Source organism: Bubalus kerabau, chromosome 3 (genome assembly GCF_029407905.1).
Source record: "Bubalus kerabau isolate K-KA32 ecotype Philippines breed swamp buffalo chromosome 3, PCC_UOA_SB_1v2, whole genome shotgun sequence".
Classification (NCBI taxonomy): Eukaryota; Metazoa; Chordata; class Mammalia; order Artiodactyla; family Bovidae; genus Bubalus; species Bubalus kerabau.
In genome coordinates this window covers 17,775,224-17,790,083 of record NC_073626.1, presented here as the reverse complement: position 1 = coordinate 17,790,083, position 14,860 = coordinate 17,775,224, and positions in this window count along the sequence as shown.

Sequence of the window (14,860 nt, the reverse complement as noted above, 5' to 3'; positions counted from 1 at the left end):
TCTCGAACTTTGTTCTTCTTTCTCAAGATCACTTTTATCTTAGGTGTTTTGTGATTTAATACAGCAGAATAGACCCAGAAGAGATGGAAAAAATACACAGAGCTATACAAAAAAATATCTTAATGACCCAGATAATCACAATGGTGTAGTTTCTCACTCAGAACCAGAAATCCTGGAATGTGAACTCCAGTGGGTCTTAAAAAGCACTGCTGCCAACAAAGCCAGTGGAGGTGATAGAATTCCAGCAAAGCTATTTAAAATCCTGAAAGATGATGCTTTAAAGTGCTCCATTCAATATGTCAGAAATTTTAGAAAAGCCAGCAGTGGCCAGAGGACAGGAAGAAGTCAATCCTTGTCCCAATTCCCAAGAAGGACAATATTAAAGAATGTTCAAGCCCGAAAGGTGCACTCATCTCCAGTGCTCATAAGGTTATGCTCAAAATCCTCCAGGCTAGGCTTCAGCATTATGTGAACCTAGAACTTCCAGATGTTCAAGCTGGGTTTAGAAAAGGCAGAGGAACCAGAGATCAAATTGGCAACATTTGCTGTAACATAGGGATACCAAGGGAATTCCAGAAAAACATCTGTTTCATTGACCTCACCAGACTGTGTGGATCACAACAAAGTGGAAAATTCTTAAGGAGATGGGAATACCAGTTGAATTTTACCTGACTTCTGAGAAACCTGTATGCAGTTCAAAAAGCAACAGTTAGAGGCAGACAAGGAACAATAAACTGGTTCAAAATTAGTGAAGGAGTCCGTCAAGGCAGAATATTGTCACCCTGCTGATTTAACTTATATGCAGAGCACGTCATGTGAAATATTGGACTGGATGAGTCCTAAAGGCTGGAATCAAGATTACCTGGAGAAATATTAACAACCTTAGATGTGTGAATGATAGCACTCTAATGGCAGAAAGTGAAGAGGAACTAAAGAGCCTCTGATGAGGGTGAAAGAGGAGAGTGAAAAAGCTGGCTTAAAACTCAATGTCAAAAAAGCTAAGATCATGGTATCTGGTCCCATCACTTACATGCAAATAGGAGGGGAAAAGGTGGAAGCAGTGACAGACTTCCGCTTCCTGGGCTCTAAAGTCACTGCGGATGGTGACTGCAGCCATGTAATTAGAAGACGATTGCTTCTTGGCAGGAAAGCTCTGACAAACCTAGACAGTGTGTTAAAAGCAAAGACATCACTTTGCCGACAGAGGTCTGTATAGTCAAGGTTATGCTCTTTCCATTAGTCATGTACACATGTAAGAGCTGGACAGACAATAAAGAAGGCAGAGTGCTGAAGAACTGATGTTTTCAAACTGTGCTGGTGTAGAAGACTCTTGAGAGTCCCTTGGGCACCAAGGAGATCAAAACCAGTCAACTTTAAAGGAAATCAACCCCATATACTCTTTGGAAGGACTGATGCTGAAGCTCCAATACATTGGCCACCTAATGTGAATAGCTGACTCATTGGAAAAGACCTTGATGCTGGGAAAGATTGAAGGAAGAAGAAAAAGAGGGTGACAGAGGATGAGATGGTTGGATGGCATCACCAATTCAATGGGCACCAACTTGGGCAAATTCTAGGAGATGGTAAGGGACAGGGAAGTCTGGGGAGCTGAGTCTGTGAAGTCAGAGTCAGACAGGACCTGGCAACTGAACAACAACAGTTTTATACATTTTGTAGAATTTTTTTTTCTGTTTTGTGAAAAATGCTTTGGAATTTTGAAAGAGACTGCAGTGAATATGCAGATAGCTGTGGGTAGTATGGATGTATTAAAATATTAATTCTTCCAATCAATAAATATGAAATATGTCCCTCCTGTGTCTTTTAAATATTTCTTTCATGAGTGTCTTGAATGTTTTCATTCATAGATCTTTCAACACTTTGCTTAAATTTATTTATAAGTATTTTATATTTTTGATGCAATTGTAAATGGGATTGTTTGTATTTCTGTAATGTATTTTGGTGTATGGATAGGTATTGAGTTTTATATATTCAAATACAGTGTACAAAATGCATGCTATTTTTTAAAGAATAGACAATTTTCCTCCCAAATAAGATAGTTTTTTATCTGTATCTTTCAAAACTCTGAAATCCCCTGGGTATATACCAGGAGAAATCTATAATTCCTTAGTCCTTGGCTTCCTATCAGCACCAGAGAGCTTTCAGTATGGATAAGGCTTTGGGTTACATTAGACAAGTCAGTCTCCTCATTGGGTGCCATGGTCTAAATGCTTGTGTTCTCCCAAAATTCATATGTTGAAAACCTAATAACCAAAGCCACAATTTTAGATGGTGGGACCATTTGAAAATAATGAGTTCATGAGTTCAGAACCCACATGCAGGCAGAGCCCACATGAATGGGATTTGGGCTCTTGTGAAAGAGGCCTGAAATACTTGTTAATCCCTGCTATTTAGGGATATGTCCTGGAAGAGGCCCTCACTCACTCAACCATGCTGGCACCCTGATCTTGGACTTCTAGTCTTCAGAACTGTGATAAATAACGTGGTTTATAAAACACCCAGCCTCTGGCATTTTGTAATAGCAGCCTGCATGCACTAAAACACTGGACATGATTAAGTGGGAAAATAGAAAATTGTCAATCTTGTTTTTCCTTCCTAGGTCATGAATGTGGAACAGGTAGCATAGATATTCAATTCCAGTGGCATGTGGTACATACACCATAGACGTGTACATTTCTTTCAAATTGTAGTTCTGTGACATGCTCACCTGGGAAGATATTTTCTTAGATGTAATTAACATTTAAACCAATAGATGGTGGATTTTATGCGATCAGTTGAGGGTGTTAAGAGCAAATATATAGGTTTCCCAAACTAAAAGCAATTCAGCCTGAAGACTGCACCATTACTGGTACCCCAATCTCCAGCATGTCAGCCCAAAGAGGAAGCAACTGAACCCTAAGGCGTGTCACTGGGTTCTATCAGAATCCTAACACAACTGCTCTTTGACTTAGTAAACTTATCTTCACTTCTCTAGACCTTGGTTTTCTCAACTAAATAAGGAAATTAAAGTAGAAAATCCTTTATATTTCCTAAATTATGCAAATCTCTGTATAAAACATGATCCCAAAGTCAAGTTTTATTCTTTTTCCTGAAAAGAAAATTATCAATTAGTCGTGCAGCTTCTGTGTTTGGATCTCTTCTACTTCGCATTATCTGCTCTATCTCACAGTGTATTTCTCTAGCTTAGCTTTAAGAAAAATTCCTTGATAGAAATAATTACTTGATTGTTAGGGAATACTACTTTTATCTTTGGTCTTTCATTGAAAAGCAGGAGTTGTAGTTAAGCACAATACTGAGAGAAAACTGTTTCTAAATATCAGTATGTCACCTAAGGAATTTTGCTATGCACAGTTGCTCATTTGAGTCTAACACTTTCCAACTCCATGGTCTGACCACCCCACAGCCCACCAGGCTCCTCTGTCCATGGGAATTCTCTAGGCAAGAATACTAGAGTGGTTTGGCATGCCCTCTTCCAGGGATCTTCCTGACTAGGGATGGAATCCAGGTCTCCTGTACTGCAGGCGGACTCTTTACTGTCTGAGCCCACAGTTCCCAATAAAAGGAGTCTTGACGTATACAGAAGATGCGTGATTTGTCTACTTTTGTTTCCTGCAACAGTGGTCTTTTTCCAGTTAACATATCAGTCCCATTTCCATTCACCTGAAAGCTATCTAGAATGCAAGTTCTTTCTGGAAAAAAAAAAAATAAATAACAGAAAAAGAACTTCCATCTGGAATAGCGGTTAAGATTTTGTCCAGTTGTCAGCTTTTTCAAAATACCAGAGCCTGAGTATTTGCTTTTAATTGTAATATTTATCTCAAAAGGAACAAATAAGCTGGTCTGTGAAAAATACCAGTTTCTGCCATGGTTGATATTCAGTAAATAGTAAGTTCAGGGCAGTTGGTGCAGCCTTTGTAAACCCAAGGGAACTGAATTAAAGCAGTGGGGATTGGTGTGGTTCAGATAATTAACTATAAGACAGAATGTGGTCAGTGAGATAAAAATGGTGAGAATGAAATTAGGAAGCCATAAGGAGGAAGACGGTACTTTCGTCTGGGAAAAGTAGGTAACAATTCATCAAGGAGGTGAATTTGTTTTGTACCTTCGAAGACAGAGTAGTTGTTTGTGTAAATGTAAGAATATTTGATTTGTAGACTCTCTTTAAAGTATTTTCATCTGTCAAGATCAGAGAGTACAGCTAAGAAACTGAACTCCTCTAGTGAAGCTGAGAATCCTATGGTAAAAAGTAGACTCAAGCGGCAGGTTCAGAGCACTGTCTCTAGTTCTGTCCTATTCAGCCTTTTGGTCAGTGACTCGATTATCACAGTATCTTAGGACATGAAACTGTGAGGGCTAGTGTATGTGGAATAAAAGACCTTTGTAAATTAGGACTTAAATTTTAATAGAAAAACAGAAATGAGGTAAATTTAAAAGTTAAATGCTGCACCACAATTGGGACACGTGTGGAGAGGGAAAAGCACAGAATGCCCTATGTCCACATAACAAGGAGCCCTGAGCTGTGTTGGAGTCAGGAAAGACTGTTGTGTGGAAGTGGTTTTTACTGAGAGCCAAAAGATGTCGAGGAAGTAATCATGTAAGAGAGGGAGGGTGTTCCAGGGGGAAGAAGGCACTTATAAAGAGCTTTAGCCATATGTGAGAATATAGAGAAGAACAGACATGCCAGGATTGAGCCTTAAAGGAATTTAATTGACTTGGTAAAACTTATGCTAACTGGACAATGAATACAAGGTGGAATATGATCACCTCTGTGAAAGAGATAAGAATCAAGTTTTGCAGAGCATAGGAGACATTTCCATTTACCGGGTAATTCAGTGAAGATTCACTTAAACCTAGGAAACCTGGTTTCTATTGCTACTTTTGCATCGAGTTTTATAAGTTTAGATAAGTGACTTAATCATTCTTGGATTTACTTATATATCCTTAATATGGGAGGACTGTCTAGATAATTTCCAAGGTTTCTTCCTTTTCTAAATATCCAGTGAATCCCACTGGTTATTATCTAGAATTAAAAAAAAAAAAAACTTTTACATACCAAGTGTAATATCTGAAATACCTACAAAATTATATAAAAAGCATTGAAATTCTTGCTTTTTTTCTTTTTTCAGTTTTTTTAAAATGTATTTTCCAGATAAAATGGCAAGATATTTAAAGTATACATGACAATTTAAATAGGTTTACATTATTAATGGATTCCCTCATTGATTTAATTAACATATCTATTAATATCACCTCACATATTTACCTTTCAAGATCTTTTTGGTGAGGACTTTTAAGTTTTCCTCTCTTACATGTGTGCTAAGTGACTTCAGTCATGTCAAACTCCTTGTGACCCCATGGACTATATAGCCTGCCAGGCTCCTCTGTCCATGGGGATTCTCCAGGAAAGAATGTTAAGGTGGGTTGTCATGCCCTCCTCCAGGGGATCTTCCTGAACCAGGGATTCTACTCTTTTTTCCTCATGTAATGTCCTTGTATTTCCTTGTCTTTCAAAATTTTCTTTAATCTAAAATCTACTTTATCTCATATTAGCATATGCTTTTATCCTTTTATTTTCCAAATATCCATGTGATTATTTAGTTTCTTGGTCTTTCCTGGTGGGTCAGATGTTAAGGAATCCACTTGCCTTGTGAAGATCTGGATTCAGTCCCTGAGTTGGGAACATCCCCTGGAGGAGGACATGGGAATCTGTATTCTTGCCTGGAGAATTCCATGGACAGAGGAACCTGGTGGGCTACAGTCCATGGGGTCACAGTCAGGCACAGCTTAGCAACTAAACCACCACCTGGTGTTCCTTCACATGTATTCCTTGGGAGGAACAGCCCTACTCAGGCTGCCTTCTGATGCTAGGTTGGAGGTCAGGAATGCTGGGCCTAGCTTGTCTTCTCTTAGGTGCTGCTGTGTTGCTCTTCCATTCTTCAGGCCCTAATCTAGTTCACCTTCTTCTTGCCAAATATACAAGGTCTCCTTTAGTGATCTCTTCTTATTTCCAGAACAGACAGAGGAGTGGGCACAAAGAGATCAAGGCCATCTTGTCTGAACCAGAAGCCCAAGGTGTGTTTTATAACCTAGGGAAGAGATTTCATGGAGGGAAGTTGAGAAGGAAAGTGGAAAGGAGTCCACAGTAGGATAGAGATGAAAGTCTTGGAGTCCCCTTCTTTAGAAGTCATCAGAAGCTGAGAAAGTATTTTTTCTAGGTGATATGTGTATTCAGCTCTGAGTGAGTACACTTTCATTTCAGCAAACTGTAAGTCTTCTGCATTTTTTCATTAATTTTCTTTACAAATGCATATATATGATGATATCCATGTGACATTTTATTCATTCTTCTAGGCCATTGCTCCACCTTTATTATGACTTGAGATTTAAACCCTGAAAAAAAGATATCTATTGTAGAGTTTGGATTATTTACCAGTAGATGAATTGATGGAATAACAAAAGAACTAAAGGTGATTACTTAATTGAGCTCACAAAATTTTATATATGCATATGAAGAGAGTTACTCACATATAATTGTATTCTTGGCCCCTTGTGGTAATCCAAGAACTTTGATTGAAACTATATGTAAAAGAAATTACTTTATTATGATAGTTAACTTGTATAAACATGTGTGTACATTCAGAATCCATTAGTCCAGTGGCCATAAAGATGAGTGTTCTCATTCCCTGGGGAAGAAAATGTTAGCATTTCCATTTCCATTTATTTTTATCTCACTGTCATTTAATTTATATTTTGTGTATATTTTTAAATGTCATAATATATTAGAATAGCAATCATATATAATATTTTTACATAATATAATTAGGTCACTGACACTGTGTTGAAAAATGGAAAATAATTTGGAGATTAGTTATTCAGGAAACAGAAAATTATCAAAATTCGCTGCATAAAATGTTACTTAGTTTGGGGGAGTTTACCAACAATTTTTTATGAAACCAGTTCAACTGAACAGAGGTAGAAGGTTTAGAACATCCATGTTTACATGAGTTTGCATAGAGCCTCAGAGATGGAAACATTTTTGAAGTTGGGTAGAAGACCAAGAGACCTGCCTGGACAGGGGAAAACTTGAATCTTGAATGCAAGAGAGCATGTTTGCTCCCCTCAGTGTGGTCTAAGTTGTTTTTCTTTAAATCACCTCCCTTTCTTCACCTTTATTCCCTAAACCCCATCCTCTGCTTTACTATTTCTTTTCCAATAGTACAGATCACCTGTTAACATACCACATAATGTACGTGGATTCATGTTTATTGCAGATTATTTGAAGATAATGTTTTAGACCAAATATGATTGCCAACATGCACATTTGAAAAAAAAAAAACTATACGAGTTGATTTGTTTTCTTTATCCAAAATATAATTATATTCCTTTTCAAAAACTGTTCCTTACATAGGTGTGAGGAACTGTTCCGTACATATATGTTTTATATATAAATAAATTTCCATCTAGTCAAACCTATGGTTTTCCCAGTAATCAGTATGGATGTGAGAGCTGGATCATAAGGAAACTGAGGACTGAGAAATTGATGCTTTTGAACTGCAATGTTGGAGAAGACTCTTGATAGTCCCTTGGACTGTAAGGAGAGCAAACCAGTCAATACTAAAGGAAATCAGCCTTGAATATTCATTGAAAGGACTGATACTGAAGCTGGAAATCCAATATTTTGGCCACATGATGCAAAGAACTGACTCATTGGCAAAGACCCTGATGCTGGGAAAGATTGATGGCAGGAGGAGGAGAAGGCAGAGGATGAAGTAGTTGGATGGCATCACCAACTCCATGGACATGAGTTTAAGCAAGCTCCAGGAGATGGTGACGGACAGGGGAGCCTGATGTGCTGCAGTCTGTGGGGTCTCAAATAGTTGGATATGACTGAGTGACTGAACTTAACTGAAGGTATACACATGTGCTATGTATATAACATAATGATTATATGATCATTATACATAGGTCACATTGACAAATATGCTATTTTAGTTTCAGGTATCATTATACATAAATAATATTGACATATAATGTTATTTTGGTTTCAGGTGTACAACATAATTGTTTGAAATATATTGCAAAATGATCACCTCAATAAGTCTGGTGGAAATCCATCACTAGAAATAGTTATAATTTTCTTCTTGTAATGAGAACTTTTATAATCTCTTAGCAGTGTTCAAATAGACAATGAGTATATTCCCTTTTTGACTTAGTGCAGTTAAATGAGGCAAGTGGCTTTGAGTCTTAGAATCAAAGAATCATGTTGAAACAGTTGAGTTGAATCAAACTTCTCAGTGCCAACTCATATAGAGCTTTCTAGAAAAATCCATTCCTGATTAGACCCACCTGGCTCCATCACACATGGTATGGTGTGCAGGCATAGATCCATGTTTAAGGCATATGCTATCTTTTCCACTTGTCCATGCATTTTTTTTCTCAACATCTTTCAGTGCTTCATCCGTCTCCTGTCTTCACTATCCAAACAGGTTATAATTATGGTAGAAGACATCTAAGTAGCTAGACTCGCAATTGCTGCCCACTGGGCATTTTGGAAGGAGGCTGGGGAGGAGTCCTTCCAGTATTATGGTTTACTTTCAGGGGATTAGAAAGCTTTTCATTTTGTAGAGTCCATCAATACAAATATATCTCAGGAGTGAATACTGTTCCTTTATTTGATTAGTGATTAGCTGATCATCTGCTGAGAGTAAGGCAATGAAGGGTTAGTAATCAAGGGAGGATTCAGGCAAAAGGAATGAGAAACTTGGAGAAAGTGGACACATGATTAAGGAGACCATTACCTCTATTTTATTTAGGTTTTAGGTTTTGTTTAGGCTGGCTCTGTAAAGGTATGGGTTGTTTCCATTTGATTTCCATTCATCCTCTATGCTTTACAATGTATGTCTTATTTAACTGTTGAAAGTGACCAGTGACTTACTGCTTGTTATCACTGGATAGTCGTGCTTTGGTTCTGATATTCCATAGGGTCTAGCAGAGGCTCCGTAGACTACTTATTTCTATCATTTGCTGCAGAACCTTAACATTTTTTGGTGATTTCTGGTACTAAGATGATTAAATACAGATAAATACAGCTCAGGTGCTTTTGGATAAAACCTTAATTTATCTCCTCCCTTCCCTCTGAATTTTCAGTCATTTATGGACTCAACTAGTTGCATATTGTGGATGCCTTTTTTGACTCTAATATCTGCCTCATTCCTTGCATGTGGTCAAGGTCTATTTCATTTCCTGTATCTCTCACATCCTTTGCTACTTTTCACTTGGCAGAGCCCTCTTTGATTTTTAATGTCATAATATTCTTTCTGGTCTCTTTCTCTTTCTCTACCAGCCCCAACAGCCTTAACTCCTCAATCCACATTAAAGTTTCTCTTTTCTAATTCTGGACATTCTGGTCTCTTGGACTAAATGTTCTTGGTTTCCTGTTGCTTTGTAGAATAAAGACAAACTCTCCAAATTGACATATATGATTCTCCCTAATGCATAAAAATCCATACAAGTATTTCTCCACTCTTACCCTACAATAATATATACAGTATATCATGGGAACCTAGTCATGAGAGATACAACATGTATAGTAAAACATGAACATTTCTTGTGTTTTTGTCAGACTTGATTATTCACTAATACCTTATAATGCTATACATATTAATATCTCAGTTTCCTTGATCTAGGTTGTCAGAGATCCTTCTTCATAGGATGATCCTAAATGAATTGACAGATATACTGTTTTCCTATTTTTCCACTCAATATCCCATCAACCTTTCAAAACTGTATCATAAAGCCATCCCATTTGTGTCACTCCTATGACACACTTAGATGGCTCCTAGCTTTACTTCAATCCACTGTAGCACCGTGTTCACATCACATCTTATTATTTTTCACTCTACAATGTAATGTAGCAATTTGTGTGTTTATGTCACCCTCTCCTTTTTCACAACTTGCGGGTCTACTACTGAAAAAAATAGATTTTTTTAAACCTCAGTTTAAGTCCTCACTGTATCCATGACATGTGATTTACTAATCTATAATGTCAGTGAACTTCAAAAGTTCTTCATTTATTTGTTTCCATTCGGTAACCACTGCTCCTGAACTTGATACAGCAGGGCCATTTCTTCAAATGTAATCTTACATGGAAATCTGTAAAAGATGGGGAAATCAATGCTTTCTGGATGGCAAGGGAGTGATTGTTAAATTCTGTCCAAATATCCCCTCTTTGGCTATTCCTGACTGACTCTCTAGAGTATCTATGGCTCTGTTCAATATTGTCTGAAATCTACAGTATTCACCTTATATGTCACAGTCAAGCAAGCATAGAGCTCTCAATGTCACCACCTCTGTACTTGATGTAAAGTCCTAAATTTATGCTTGAAATAAATTTTATAACAGACAAATACATGAAGATGTATGGTCTATTGGTGAGTGTATGTTTCCTCCAATTGCACCATCCCCCTTATTGCCAAATTTTCCCTGTAATAAACGCCATCCACTCTGCTGGAAATATCTAACATTGAAGGAAAGAAAGTTAAGCAAGTAACAAAATAGAATTAGATGTTTTGGGCAGTAAATGACTTAGAAAGTGCTTACAGGGTTTTTTCATGGTCTTTTACCTTTTGAAAAAAGAAAGTGAAAGTACAATAAAGCTGACACTTTACATGCATGAAGGACACTAAGGAGGGATTGATAGATTGCTTTGGGGCAGAGTGTTCTGTCATGTTCTGAGAGGTTTGGGTCATCCCAGGTAGAGGCAGGGGCAGGACTCAGGCAAGAATAACCCTGGCTATGAGGGAAGAGGTTGGTTTTTCTGGACAGTGTTCCTGTATGTGGGTGAAAGGTGTCTTCGCCTAAAAGAAGATAATTTGGCTGGATTCTGCCCTGAAGAGTTGCCAAGCTTTGCTTATCTCTAGAACTATGGCCTTTAGTAACAACAAAAGAATACTCCTAATATAAAGAACAATTTCAGAAAAAATAGGATAGAAGAGAAAATGGAAATAAAAGGGAATATGTATGAGATATTTGCTCTTAGGATATTAAAGCATATATATTTGGGTCCTTAAAAATAAAGTGTTCTAACAGCATTTCTGTGATTATGGCTTCAGTGTGTCTGCCCTCTGATGCCTCTCGCAACACCTACTATCTTACTTGGTTTTCTCTTACCTTGGACGTGGGATATCTCTTCACGGCTGCCTCAGCAAAGCCCAGCACTTGCTCCTAACCTTGGACGAGGAGTATCTCCTCATGGCTGCCCCTCCTGACCTTGAACGTGGAGTAGCTCCTCTCAGCCCTTCTGTGCCCGTGCAGCCTCCACTCCTTGGACATGGGGTTGCTCCTCTAGGCCGCCGTCCCTGACCTCAGACGTGGGGTCGCTCCTCTCCGCCATGCTTTTGTGCAGTCCATCACAGCCCGCAGGCTTCTGGGGGGTCTGCACAGAAAATTACTCAATCTAATCAGACAGACCACAGCCTTGTCTAACTCAGTGAAACTAAGCAATGCCGTGTGTGGCCAGCCAAGACAGACGTGTCATGGTGGAGAGGTCTGACTGAATGTGGTCCACTGGAGAAGGGAATGGCAAACCACTTCAGTATTCTTGCCTTGAGAACCCCATGAACAGTATGAAAAAGGCAAAATGATAGGATACTGAAAGAGGAACTCCCCAGGTTGGTGAGAGCCCAATATGCTACTGGAGATCAGTAGAGAAATAACTGTAGAAAGAATGAAGGCATGAAGCTAAAGCAAAAATACCCAGTTGTGGATGTGACTGGTGATAGAAGCAAGGTCCGATGCTGTAAAGAGCAATATTGCATAGGAACCTGGAATGTTAGGTCCATGAATCAAGGCAAATTGGAAGTGGTCAAACAAGAGATGGCAAGAGTGAATGTCGACATTCTAGGAATCAGCAAACTAAAATGGACTGGAATAGGTGAATTTAACTCAAATGACCATTATATCTACTACAGTGGGCAGGAATCCCTTAGAAGAAATGGAGTAGCCATCATGGTCAACAAAAGAGTCCAAAATGCAGTACTTGGTTCCAATCTCAAAAACGACAGAAAGATCTCTGTTTGTTTCCAGGGCAAACCATTCAATAATCACAGTAATCCAAGTCTATGCCCCAACTAGTAATGCTGAAGAAGCTGAAGTTGAACAGTTCTATGAAGACATACAAGATCTTTTAGAACTAACACCCTAAAAAGATGTCCTTTTCATTATAGGGGACTAAAATGGAAAAGTAAAAAGTCAAGAAACACCTGGGGTAACAGGTTAAATTTGGCCTTGGAATAAGGTGTGAAGCAGGGCAAAGACTAAATAGAGTTTTGTCAAGAAAATGCACTGGTTATGCAAACACCCTCTTCAACAACACAAGAGAAGACTCTACACATGGACATCACCAGATGGTCAACACTGAAATCAGATTGATTATATTCTTTGCAGCCAAAGATGGAGAAGCACTTTACAGTCAGCAAAAACAAGCCCAGGAGCTGACTGTGGCTCAGATCATGAAATTCTTATTGCCAAATTCGGACTTAAAGTGAAGACAGTAGGGAAAACCACTAGACCATTCAGGTATGACTGAAATCAAATTCCTTATGATATACAGTGAAAGTGAGAAATAGATTTAAGATAGATAGAGTACCTGATGAACTATGGACAGAGGTTTGTGACACTGTACAGGAGACAGGGATCAAGACCTTCCCCATGGAAAAGAAATGCAAAAAAGCAAAATGGCTGTTTGGGGAGGCCTTACAAATAGCTATGAAAAGAATAGAAGTGAAAAGTAAAGGAGAAAAGGAAAGATATAAGCATCTGAATGCAGAGTTCCAAAGAATAGCAAGAAGAGATAAGAAAGCCTTCCTCAGCAATCAATGCAAAGAAATAGAGGGAAAAAACAGAATAGGGAAGACTAGAGATCTCTTGAAGAAAATCAGAGATACCAAGGGAACATTTCATGCAAAGATGGGCTCGATAAAGGACAGAAATGGTATGGACCTAACAGAAGCAGAAGATATTAAGAAGAGGTGGCAAGAATACACAGAATAACTATACAAAAAAGATCTTTACGACCCAGATAATCATGATGGTGTGATCACTCACCTAGAGCCAGATATCCTGGAATGTGAAGTCAAGTGGGCCTTAGAAAACATCACTACGAACAAAGCTAGTAGAGGTGATGGAATTCCAGTTGAGCTATTTCAAATCCTGAAAGATGATGCTGTGAAAGTGCTGCACTCAATATGCCAGCAAATTTGGAAAACTCAGCAGTGGCCACAGGACTGGAAAAGGTCAGTTTTCATTCCAATCCCAAAGAAAGGCAATGCCAAAGAATGCTCAAACTACCGCACAATTGCACTCATCTCACACGCTAGTAAATAATGCTCAAAATTCTCCAAGCCAGGCTTCAGCAGTATGTGAACCATGAAATTCCAGATGTTCAAGCTGGTTTTAGAAAAGGCAGAGGAACTAGAGACCAAATTGCCAACATCCACTGGATCATGGAAAAAGGAAGAGAGTTCCAGAAAAACATCAATTTCTGCTTTATTGTCTATGCCAAAGCCTTTGACTGTGTGGATCACAGTAAACTGTGGAAAATTCTGGAAGAGATGGAAATACCAGACCACTTGACCTGCCTCTTAGGAAACCTATATGTAGGTCAGGAAACAACAGTTAAAACTGGACATGGAACAACAGACTGGTTCCAAATAGGAAAAGGAGTACATCAAGGCTGTTTATTGTCACCCTGCTTATTTAACTTATATGCAGAGTACATCATGAGAAACGCTGGGCTGGATGAAGCACAAGCTGGAATCAAGATTGCTGGGAGAACTATCAATAACCTCAGATATGCAGATGACACCACCCTTATGGCAGAAAGTGAAAAGGAACTAAAATGCCTCTTGATGAAAGTGAAACGGGTAATTGAAAAAGTTGGCTTAAAGCTCAACATTCAGAAAACGAAGATCATGGCATCTGGACCTATCACTTCATGGGAAATAGATGGGGAAACAGTGGAAACAGTGTCAGACTTTATTTTTTGGGAGTCCAAAATCACTGCTGATGGTGATTGCAGCCATGAAATTTAAAGACGCTTTCTCCTTGGAAGGAAAGTTATGACCAACCTAGACAGCATATTGAAAAGCAGAGACATTACTTTGCCAACAAAGTTCCGTCTAGTCAAGGCTATGGTTTTTCCTGTGGTCATGTATAGATGTGAGAGTTGGACTGTGAAGAAAACTGAGCACCAAAGAATTGACACTTTTAAACTGTGGTGTTGGAGAAGACTCTTGAGCGTCCCTTGGACTGCAAGGAGGTCCAACCAGTCCATTGTAAAGGAGATCAGTCCTGGGTATTCTTTGGAAAGATTGATCCTAAAGCTGAACTCCAGTACTTTGGCCACCTCATGCGAAGAGTTGACTCCTTGGAAAAGACTCTCATGCTGGGAGGAATTGGGGGCAGGAGGAGAAGGGGCGACAGAGGATGAGATGACTGGATGGCATCACTGACTCGATGGACGTGAGTCTGGGTGAACTTCGGGAGTTGGTGATAGACAGGGAGGCAGTGGTGTGCTGCAATTCATGGTGTCTCAAAGAGTCAGACAGGACTGAGCAACTGAACTGAACTGAACACCATTTCATCCTTTACTACCCTAGTCCTTGACTCACTTTCCCTTTGCTGCTTTTCCTTCCTTCTGTCTTTCTCTTCCTTCCTTCTTATTCATCCCACTTTCTCTTATAATTTTTGATTTCCCATTTTCTGTTTACTAGGAATTACTGCTAAAGCCCTAAAGATGCTGCAACACCAGCCCAGCAACATCACTGACTTCTTAGCAGAGCCA